This window comes from Zerene cesonia, chromosome 16, assembly GCF_012273895.1.
Source record: "Zerene cesonia ecotype Mississippi chromosome 16, Zerene_cesonia_1.1, whole genome shotgun sequence".
NCBI classification, from domain to species: Eukaryota; Metazoa; Arthropoda; class Insecta; order Lepidoptera; family Pieridae; genus Zerene; species Zerene cesonia.
The window spans coordinates 532,118-542,500 of record NC_052117.1 but is presented as its reverse complement, the minus strand read 5'-3'; the positions used below and the strand labels follow the sequence as shown (position 1 = coordinate 542,500).

The 10,383-nt window shown below is 32.1% G+C and overlaps 1 protein-coding gene across 3 annotated transcripts in view; it reads left to right on the top strand.

Annotated features, from left to right (window-relative positions):
* The first annotated feature begins 387 nt into the window (after window positions 1-387).
* Window positions 388-10,383, top strand: part of LOC119832862 (dopamine D2-like receptor) — a 167,186-nt gene continuing 157,190 nt past the window's right edge. Inside the window, exon 1 of one of the 3 annotated variants that reach the window (XM_038356660.1) lies at window positions 388-467. The gene's annotated coding sequence lies outside the window, so the exon portion shown is untranslated. Of the gene's footprint in view, window positions 515-10,383 lie in introns of all 3 variants that reach the window. The other 2 variants (XM_038356659.1, XM_038356661.1) reach the window with 2 other exon arrangements.

The window sequence follows — 10,383 nt, the reverse complement described above, 5'->3', positions numbered from 1 at the left end:
AATTTTCATAAAAGCAAAGAGTTGTAAAGAATCAAATAATATCATATTTCGAAGAAATAATGCATATCATATAGTGTACGTAGTTTTCATAAAACTATAATATTTTCTGGAAACCAGCGGCATCTTCATATTACTGCATTTATTCCACTATTCACACAAGACACGTATATTTCAGCAATTTCTCAAAGATCGTCTTAAAATTTCCTCTCAACCTTCGAGGCTTTGGCTTAAAGCATTGGAACTAATAACCGAAATTCATCAGAGCGGCCGATATTCGAAGCAAATTATTTGAATTCCATGTTCACCAGTACTATGTGGCAGCTGCGCATGCGCGGGGACTTTGAGAAATGTGATGTGGACTTGATGTTCAGTATACGGGACCGTCCCGGGCGGTGTTGACGGGGTGGTGCCGGTCTTGCCCCGGATAAGATCGCGATTGTGTCGATGAAGTGATGTGAGTTTAACGGGTGAGTGATCGGATTCGCTTTTCGTTTGGTGGTCAGTAGTTTTTAACGTGAGTTTAAACGATAGTTTATATTTGATAAATACATGGTAATGTTTATTTGTTATTTTGGTATAAATCTTGTTCGTACAGTTTCTTTAAAGTGTAACTTTAAACCCATCTATTTATGTTCATAATTTGACATAAAACCAATCTATCAATCTTTTAATTTATAAAGTGCTAGTTTAAACAACAATTCAGTTTGGAGCCAATATTTAATATTGTGCATATATACTTCTGTGTTTATTATTACTTTACAATCAACAGTTATGGATTGAAACACTGTTTCTATTGTTAAACCAAGTTGTTTTAACCTGAATCTAAAGATAAGTTCATAGTTTATTTAGTGAACGTTTTGGTAGCCAAGTGTGCTCATGTAATTTCGTAGTAATTGCAATATACTGCTAAAATGACCTGGATAAGCTTGCAGAAATGTTGAAAAAACACATGTAAATAATTTTCATAGCAAACCGATTAATTCTTATGATTATAACCATATGAAGTATCATTGAATTATTATAATATCAAGAGTTTAAGAGGTGAATATCATCTGCCCCATACCCCACTAGGGGAAACCGGACTTTACGATCTTAAAGGTATTTTGTTTACTATTTCCGAACATCATCATACAAATTTGACAATCATGTAATGACCGAAATGGTATTCATGTAAGTACCTTGCTATTTTATTTTGATTGAGATAAGTATTGAAAAAAGCCAAATATATAATTACATATCTACTCTATAAATAGTAAAAGAACCGTAGTTAAAGAAATTAAAAAAACACGCTCTAATTATAGAATCTATTAAATTGTTTTACTTGATCTTATATAAAGTATACGTAGGAATTTTATTTAATTTTGGATCTTTATTGGGATGATAAGACAAAACAGTAGTCAGTATCACCGAGCTTTGATAAGTGTACAAAGTTTGCATTAAATTTATCCGTTTAAAGTGGGTCAAAATTGAGCCCAAATGGGTCGGCTACGTACAAGCATACAAATATATAGGTGAATCTAATATAATCGTGCTAAAGATCTTTTATTTTACTTAATAATTATTTGTGTACAAGCCCCTTAGCACAAATCTTTAAAAACAAGAATAATCTTATTAAAAATAACTACACAATATTATTATCACATCATATCTGTCCATCAGTAAGTTATCATAAAAAGCTTTATGATGCAATTATAATATTGTGTCCTTGATAAGATAATTTAAGGTTATGTTACTTCTACTGGAAATAGTAAGGTTTGAGTAATGATCGAATAAATAGTATAAATATAGACAAATGTTGTGTTCTATTATGTTTAATACTAGCTTCGCCCGATAAGTCTCAAAGCGGTAAAAAATGGTATATGTCGATTCTAAACACAAAATCAAATATTTGAATCATTTCTAATGACGTGAAAGATGGTGGAATAAACAATAATAAAAAATCAAACAAATAATAAATATTGTATAAATGGAATGTTCGTAAATAAATTGATAGATTTTTAGTTCAAGTTAAAGACAGAACAAGTTCAGAAGAGACTTTAAATAGCTTTACATAAAATTAGGATAAACATTTAGAATTTAAGGGAAAAAGAAACTGAGGTAGTGATATATACAGAGTGGATTTTTATAATAATTTATTCAGTTTGATTCCTGGCGAATATTTGGCGAAATTTCAGCAAACTTCGAAAGTTTTCTATCTTTTGAAATATAATGGAATTGTCTCTTTCAATATTATTTTATATCTGCAGTATTAATAGCACTTTCTATTCAATTGATTTTTTTTTTCACCCGATATAAATTAAACACTAAAGTTAGATGGACTCTATTCAAAGAAAACCATTGCCGAAACCACGAACCTACTACAAAGTAATATAATGGCATAAAAAGGGCCATTTCCTCTCAGAACCAGTTAATAAATAACAACACTTTGCGACGCTCAAGTTGATATATAAAAATATAAAATAGTTTCCCGTCAGAGTAATAATTATTGAGTGGCGAAGCTTTACGGACGGTTGGGTATTTCGCCTCAGCGGAGCGAAGGGGAGTCTAACGCTAATTATTTTTATAAAGTAATTCATTTTTATTTTACCTTTATGATACACTTTATGTGGCAAAGCCTTTGACTAGTTAAAGCAATGTTTCGAATACGATTATCCGTAATAATATAATAATAATAATATAGCTGAAGAGTTTGTTTGAATGTTGCTAATCTCAGGAAATATTGGACCGATTTCAAAAATTCTTTCTTCTTTCTTCGTTGAGTGTGTGATCCCTGAGTGTTATAGAATGTATAATGTGGTGCATACACGAGGGAAGCCGTGACGGACACAATATAGCGATATTAAGTTTACAATATTGCCCTAACTGAGTTCGTAGGTAATTAGGTATATAATGAAATGTGTGTAAATTTTTTTTTTTTTATTGTTTTATGGTTTTCATTCTGCTTTTGATTAGATAAACCTCAAATAAAATGATATAAAAATAGGTCTTTTCTTAAAGAAAGTTTAGTGTTGATTCAGTCTTAAAGTATGAAAAAATATATTGTGGATGCTTGTTAATATAATAATGACGTAATACGAAATGCCTTGGTTTCTATCGTCACACCTTGTTATATTGATACTATTTTTGATTCAAAGAAATACATACATTGTTTTTACTCGTACATATCTCGTTCATAGTTAAGGATCGTTTCATTAACTGATTTGAATCTTATACCTTTAAACGAGCAATTCTTGTATATATATATAATTGGGATCGCGGAATCGGCTCCAACGATTTTCATGAAATTTAGTATACAGGGGGTTTCGGGGGCGATAAATCGATCTAGCTAAGAATTTTTTTTAGAAAATGTCATATTCGTGTTTTATTCGTGTTTTTTTTTCCTGACATCTATTGGTGAATAATAATACTATTTTGCTTCGTAGGTAGCTGGACAACTGAAATAACACAGGCACTTTTTATACCGATATTCCTACGGGATACGGTTACGCAGCACGCTTACGCGGTTTCAACCGCGGATCACAGCTAGTAATAAATTTAATGTAAAATATTTCAGTGTGTATTGTTTATGATGGCTTTATTCTGGAAGTAATGCATCCTGTAATTTCGATATTGTATTACATTTCTTTATTATTATTTGTTTAACATGCTAGAAACCAAAGTGTATATTGTCAATATTTTATAAACAGGCAATGTTCCAGGTGTTTATTTTTAACGCTTAAACATAACATTGATAAGATAAACGACATTATAACCATGTTTCCGTACCATTACACCATAATATTTGCGGGCATGATTCGTGATTTAACCGTAACGCGTAATGTATTGCGAACTGTTATTGAATTTTTGGGGAAAATTCACGCTATTTTCAGAACATTATGGTATCTCTTCATGGTTTTAATGGTGGAAGGGATAATATTGCTATTATGAGATTTTAAGAATTACATACGATTGTGCGTAAAAAAATTTCAAGTTAAGGTTAAATTTTACCAACATTAATAAACTGAAGTTCTTTCTTTTTGAGTTCATATAATAATACATGTTTTGAACAAAGACCTGAAATTCGGTCTAGATTGATTACAAACGAGACCACACGCGGGGCATCGAACTTTCAAAAAAAAAAGCTTCATGAAATTCTGAACAACAAATCCAAATAAAAGTACAGTCGAATTGAAAACCTTCTTTCCTTGAATTCATTTGAAAAGGAATGTAATTGCTCAGTTTCATTGAAACCTTGAACTTCACCATACAATTTTAATGTAAACATAACATTTTAACAACAATAGGTATAAGAAGACCCATAGAACGAAACCTCACATAAACAAAAATGCTGACACCTGACAGGCCCATTTTAAAACCGCAATTAACACGGCCTAAAACACGTTAAACCTCAGCATTAATACACATTTATTACACAGAAAAAACAAGAAAGCAATGCCTACGCAAACCGCCAGGCGCAACGTCCGATATTTTATTTTAAACATTGTAATGAATCCGCTCATTTGAATAATAACCACATTTATATATATTAAAATAAACGGCGGGATGTGTTATTAGAATGTTAAATTGCGGTTGTAATAATTTGATTCAATTTTATATCATTTTTAGGAGTTATAACAGGGCCTTCTAAGACAAAGACAATAATGGCTATTTTCTTTACCATAACAACACAGCATCCGTACAACTTTCTATTAAAATTAACGAAATAAAGATAAAATAAATATATTATTGTTATATTTACCTCCCCCACGATACTCAGCACTCACTAGAAATAAGAGGTACGCGATCTTTCGGAAGGTTTACGTGGGAACATTTATTATAGCTACGTTTGCATTAGGAAATCAACTATGTAAATAAACATATGTAATAGTATACGCTAAGCTATTTCATTGTAAAGTAAATCAAACGTGAATTCTAGTAAAAGAGTAGTAAATACCTATATGTTTTATTGCTCACACATAAATATATTTACGGAATTTATATTTGTAGTTGATACTAATTTTAGTTTAAGCAAAACCTCCTGCATAAGATTATGATTTATTATCTACCGAATAATGTTCAAATAAATCTGTTGATTTATTTCAAAGATGTAATGAAGATGTCATTACACCTATACAATGGAATTTAAGGAAGAACACATAAATAAAAATAAATGCTGTATATATCACTAAATAGTATAAAACAAAGTCGATTTCTCTGTCCCTATGTTCCTATGTATGCTTTTATCTTTAAAACTACGCAACGAATTTTGATGATCTTCTAATAGAATGATTGAAGAAACAGGTTATATATAATAACATCTATTAAACTACTCCGTACTTAACGCGAGCAAAGCTCTCGCTCTTTATTTAATATAAAGCTGAAGAGTTTGTTTATCACAGAAACCGCTGATTTGAAAAATTCTTTCATCAAATATGCAAGTGATCATATAGCGCTGTAGCATAGATTTAATGATAAAAAGAAAAAAACTTCAAAGTTTCTATATGTTATTCCAGTTGTCCAGCTGTCTACGTACCAAATTTTATTGAAATCGGTTCAGTAGTTTTTGCGTGAAAGAGCAACAAACACACTAATATCCTTACAAACTTTCGCATTTATAATTTTAGTAGGATAATAGACAAAGCCGAGGCGGACTGCTTATAATGTATTAAAGATAAAATAGTTTAATTTTCAAAAAGTATGTATCAATCAATGTAGAATTTACTTTATTTCACTAAATTGTTAGTCATGTTAAAATGAGTCATCAATTTGTTCAAATTGTAACATTATATTGCTTATTTGTATTGTTAACTACAATATTCGACCTTTAAAGGTCATGAATTTGTCAATAGTTTCAAATTAATCACATTTTGAAGGCGGTTCAAGGGTTTCGAAGTCTTTCTGACAATTTCATATAATTTAACTCGCAGTTCAAAGGTCACTTTGCTTACCATGTTGCAACCTTGAATTAATGAAAGAATCAACAATATAATGCACTTTTGACGGTATAATCATTCTCCTTCAGAAAAGAAAAATCTGGTGGTCTTTAGGTGGTGCACCACTACAACACAACTACAACAACTACTAAATACAGTTATTTCATTGTGACTTCATGTTCTTAGTAACATTTACTTGTACATAAATTATCCCAATAACTGACAGACACGACATCTAAGTGCTTTCTCCGATGAACGCATTTTTAGCGCGCTTCAGAGTGCCTGATGTCGCGCTATGACGCCCAATTGTATTGTACTATGCGCTAATACGCTAAATAAAATAAATTGTTCTTTCTTTCTTTCTAATAGCTTTATCATATATGACGCGTCGCGCGCATAGCGTAACCCTGACGCCACGCTATGACGCAGAATTGTATAGCACACGCGAATAACTTTATCAGATAGGACGCGTTCTTTAGACCTAACCTGACGCCACTCTGTGACGCCGAAATGTGTTGTACTACGCTTTGTCAGATAGAATATCTACTTAACGCGCGTCAGAGAGTGCTCCTCTGTTTAACGGTATAATACCGCCTAGTAATACTAAATACCCAAACGAGAAATTATAGTTAACACACAGTATATTTGCTATAATAAATGAATCGACTCTACGCTTAAAAACCGTTTAAATTATTTAAAGTCACGGCCGTTGTCTCATAAAAGCCTTACCGGTGAATAATGAAAAGTGACTCGCTTCACTTAAATATTAAAACGAACCTGATGTTACAGCATCTCCCTTCCCTCTGTGATTTTATTTCACAATCCAGTCACTTTTGTTGGATAATGGCTTTTAACGTGTAGGTAAATAAGTTTTTAAATGTGTATTTATGATAATTACTGTTTTGTGTTGTTTACTTAAACTATTTTACCAATATTGATACAGTATTTTTGATAGTAGGTAGACAGGAATCTAACGATTGATTTAATTTTGTACGAAGAACTCTTAACTATCTTCGGGAACAAAACCATTGAATAAATCACTCCGTAGCGACGTGAAAGAGAGACAAACAAATACAGAACATGAAATAAATACAGTTTCACATTTACAATATTATATATTAGTCTCTCAATATACCAAGTGTATATTAAGTAAGTATATAATATTAATATTATTGAAGTTTGTTTCTTTGAACACGCTTATCTGATGATTTCAACAATTGTTTTAGCATTAGACATATACGTCCTGAAGTGCTGTATGCTATATACACCACAGGCAAAACCGGAGTGGTCTACTGGTATTTAATGACAGACTAATTAAAAATAGCTGAAAAGTATCACAAACACATGAAGTAGAAGAAATTCGATTGCTGAGGGTGGCGAAAAAGCTAGGTGTTGCTAATCGGAACTCGAAGCGGACTCGAATCCCGCCTCGTAATCATTTTTTTTTAAATGAAATGAAACGAATACAGAACGAATAAAGAATTTTTCTTTATTGCGCAAAAAATTAAAAAATAAGCAGGCGTACAAAAATCTTAAATTAAATTCGCTAAAAAAAAAATTACGCCTACATTCGGTTCTTTCAAACACACCCGCACACACACACACACACATATAATCTCCACAAACTAGAGATAACCTTCATAAACAAATTTACAAAGCAAACGTTAAATCTAAACAATAATTAAAACCATTTGCAACCAGGGGTCGAAATTTAAAAGTCCATATGAGTATAGGTTTAAGGACCCTTTTAGACCCTCCCGAATTAAATAGCTTTGGTCCCTTATCACTATGATCTTGGATTTATGTATATGAATGTTTATTTAAATGTGTGCTCTATTACAAAAGGTTAGAGTTGCTTTTGACGATGAGACTTTGTTATCGCCAAATGTGATTTTTACATTAGTCTTGGAAAAAAACAGTTCCAATATCTCCCGTAATATCGAAGCCTATTTTATTTTACGCAGTTACTAAGTAAACACTTAGATAACAAATGGACATGCAGGTAAATCATGATTAGGTAATTTATTATTTTTATTTTAAATTTTAATTCTGAAATGTCATATATAAATTAATATAAATTTAGATTTTTTTGAAAATTAAGTTCAAATCTTACTATAATTATTAGAAATTATTATTTAAAAACTGCAAAGCAAAGCAAAGCTGAAAATTAAGCTGAATGACGTGCCTTAGGATAGGCCTGTGTCCAACAGTGGACGAAGAAAGGCTGAAGAGAGAGAGAGAGAGATTATTAAAAATGCATGGATTGGTGAGCTGAGTATATGGTAATAATCAGACTTGAGTCATTAAGATATTAAGATAACATATATCATTTTGAGTAAGTTGTTAATAATATCTGAAAATTATATTTTTTAATTAAATGTGGTTTTTATTAGTATCTATCTCTGTAGGAACTACTAATATAATTTTCTTAACTTTCTCTTCTCATACAGAAATATATTCTTAGCGATCAAAACTTAATTTATGTTTAGATACTATATCAAAAACGATAGTAATAAATTAATATTACTTCTAAAACGAACGAAAACGAATGTAACTACTCAAGTAAACCTTAACAATATCTTAGAATAATAAACAGAAACGTCATTCCTCAAACCAAATTGATGTAAGCAATCCAGACAAATGTTCCTTACTTATGTATTACAATAACATCGAAAATCTATGGCAAGCCATTAAATTAATCAGTCCTCTGGTGATATGATAACACCGCGACTGTTGTCTTCAATACACAGATGTATTCAAATATGTTGTCAAAACTATATCAACCCTCGTTAAATTAACGATCGAAGCAGTTTCAATTGCGGTTATAGTTAACAGTAAGTGTTGTAACTCCCTTATATACTACGAGACGCTCGTCCCGGCTCGCTCCGGATACAAAGATTCCTGTTTTACCCCAAGGTATCATTTAATCGGGATAAAAAGTCTATCATCCAAGTCAGCTCATGCCCTGTTTGTATACCAAATTTGATCAAAATCCGTTCGGAAGTGTCAGCGTGATTGACGGGCAAACGTCCATACAAACAAACTTTCACCTTCATAATATTTGTGTGATACGAAAGGTTTGGTACAACGTACAATAAATCAATTAGAGTCCTGCTTTTACTACAATGTATCCAGCTAAATATTTCTAGGCTTACGGAAGGGCACAACGAGAATGATACTAAGACTTGGCTGTCCGTCTGCCTGTCCGATTCTCACCAGGTTGTTAATACCTTAGGGGCTATTTGAGCACGAATTGGGCCAGCTCGCTCCGGGGAAGTGAGAAGAAACCACACCCCCACAGAAGACCATCGTGATAGTAGCATGCTATTGTGTTTCGTTCGGTGAATGAGTGAGCTGAATCCTTTCTTAATTCCTCTCCAATTTAAAGTCAGCAATCCATTTGTAGAGGTGTAAGATCTCTCCAAATGTTCATGGGCGCTGGTAGCGTTTACCTTCAGGCGATGACGGCGATGGTAGCGTATATCTATCAGTTACATTGCCGACAATTAAATATAACAAATATGTTTAACCAATATTTGAAATATCAGCCCTTAGATTTCAAATTTCTACCTAGTAGTAGATATGACATAACATACCTCGTAAGGACAAATACAACCAATACACGCTTTTTGACACTAACATAAAACGTTTAAAGTCATCAGAAATACCGGAAAATTCACCAGAGAACACACCAAACGATAACAATAGATGAAAACAGAACGAGAAGGCATTGTAATGCCAAATGTAACTGGTCGTAAGGCTCTGTATACAGCGCAATTCAAATCTAATTAATTTTTCATTAACATCGATTGCTGGTGTATTGTGAACGAAACTTTTGACATTAATTTTGTATCGAATATTTAGGCGCAATACACATGGGGTTCGAGCTGAAATATAAGGAATGAGTTTTAAAATGATATGAAAAATTATTGGCGAGATTTAAAGGAATATTTGTATTATATTGGAGTTTGTACTATACCCGTAAATATATCCGAAATAATTACATAAAAAAAATTGTTTTCCTCACCAGTCCCTGTCCATTGCTACTTTACCATTATGAAACCTCTACTTACCCCTTTCCTGTTGAAAGCGAGCAGCGCATTCGCAGAGGCATTACCTACCTTTCATACGCGGTGGTGATTTCTTAACATCAGGCGAACCACCAGCTCAGTCGCCCGATGTGACATAACGAAGAATATTAGTAAGATTTAAAAGGAAATCTGTTATACTAAAGTTTGTGCTATATTTTTGTTGTTCATTTCAAAATAATAACATCAAATAACAACAATAATAATGAAGATATTTGGTTATTAAGGACAGTTATACAAATATATTGAAGGCTTATATGGGTGTATTAATGATGCTTAAAAATGATGAAATTCCAGTAATCCGACATTTTATTAACGTGCCCTTAAAGGGCCTTCTAAAAGTACGTAAATCCCACGAATATTAAAAATGTTAACGATCCTGT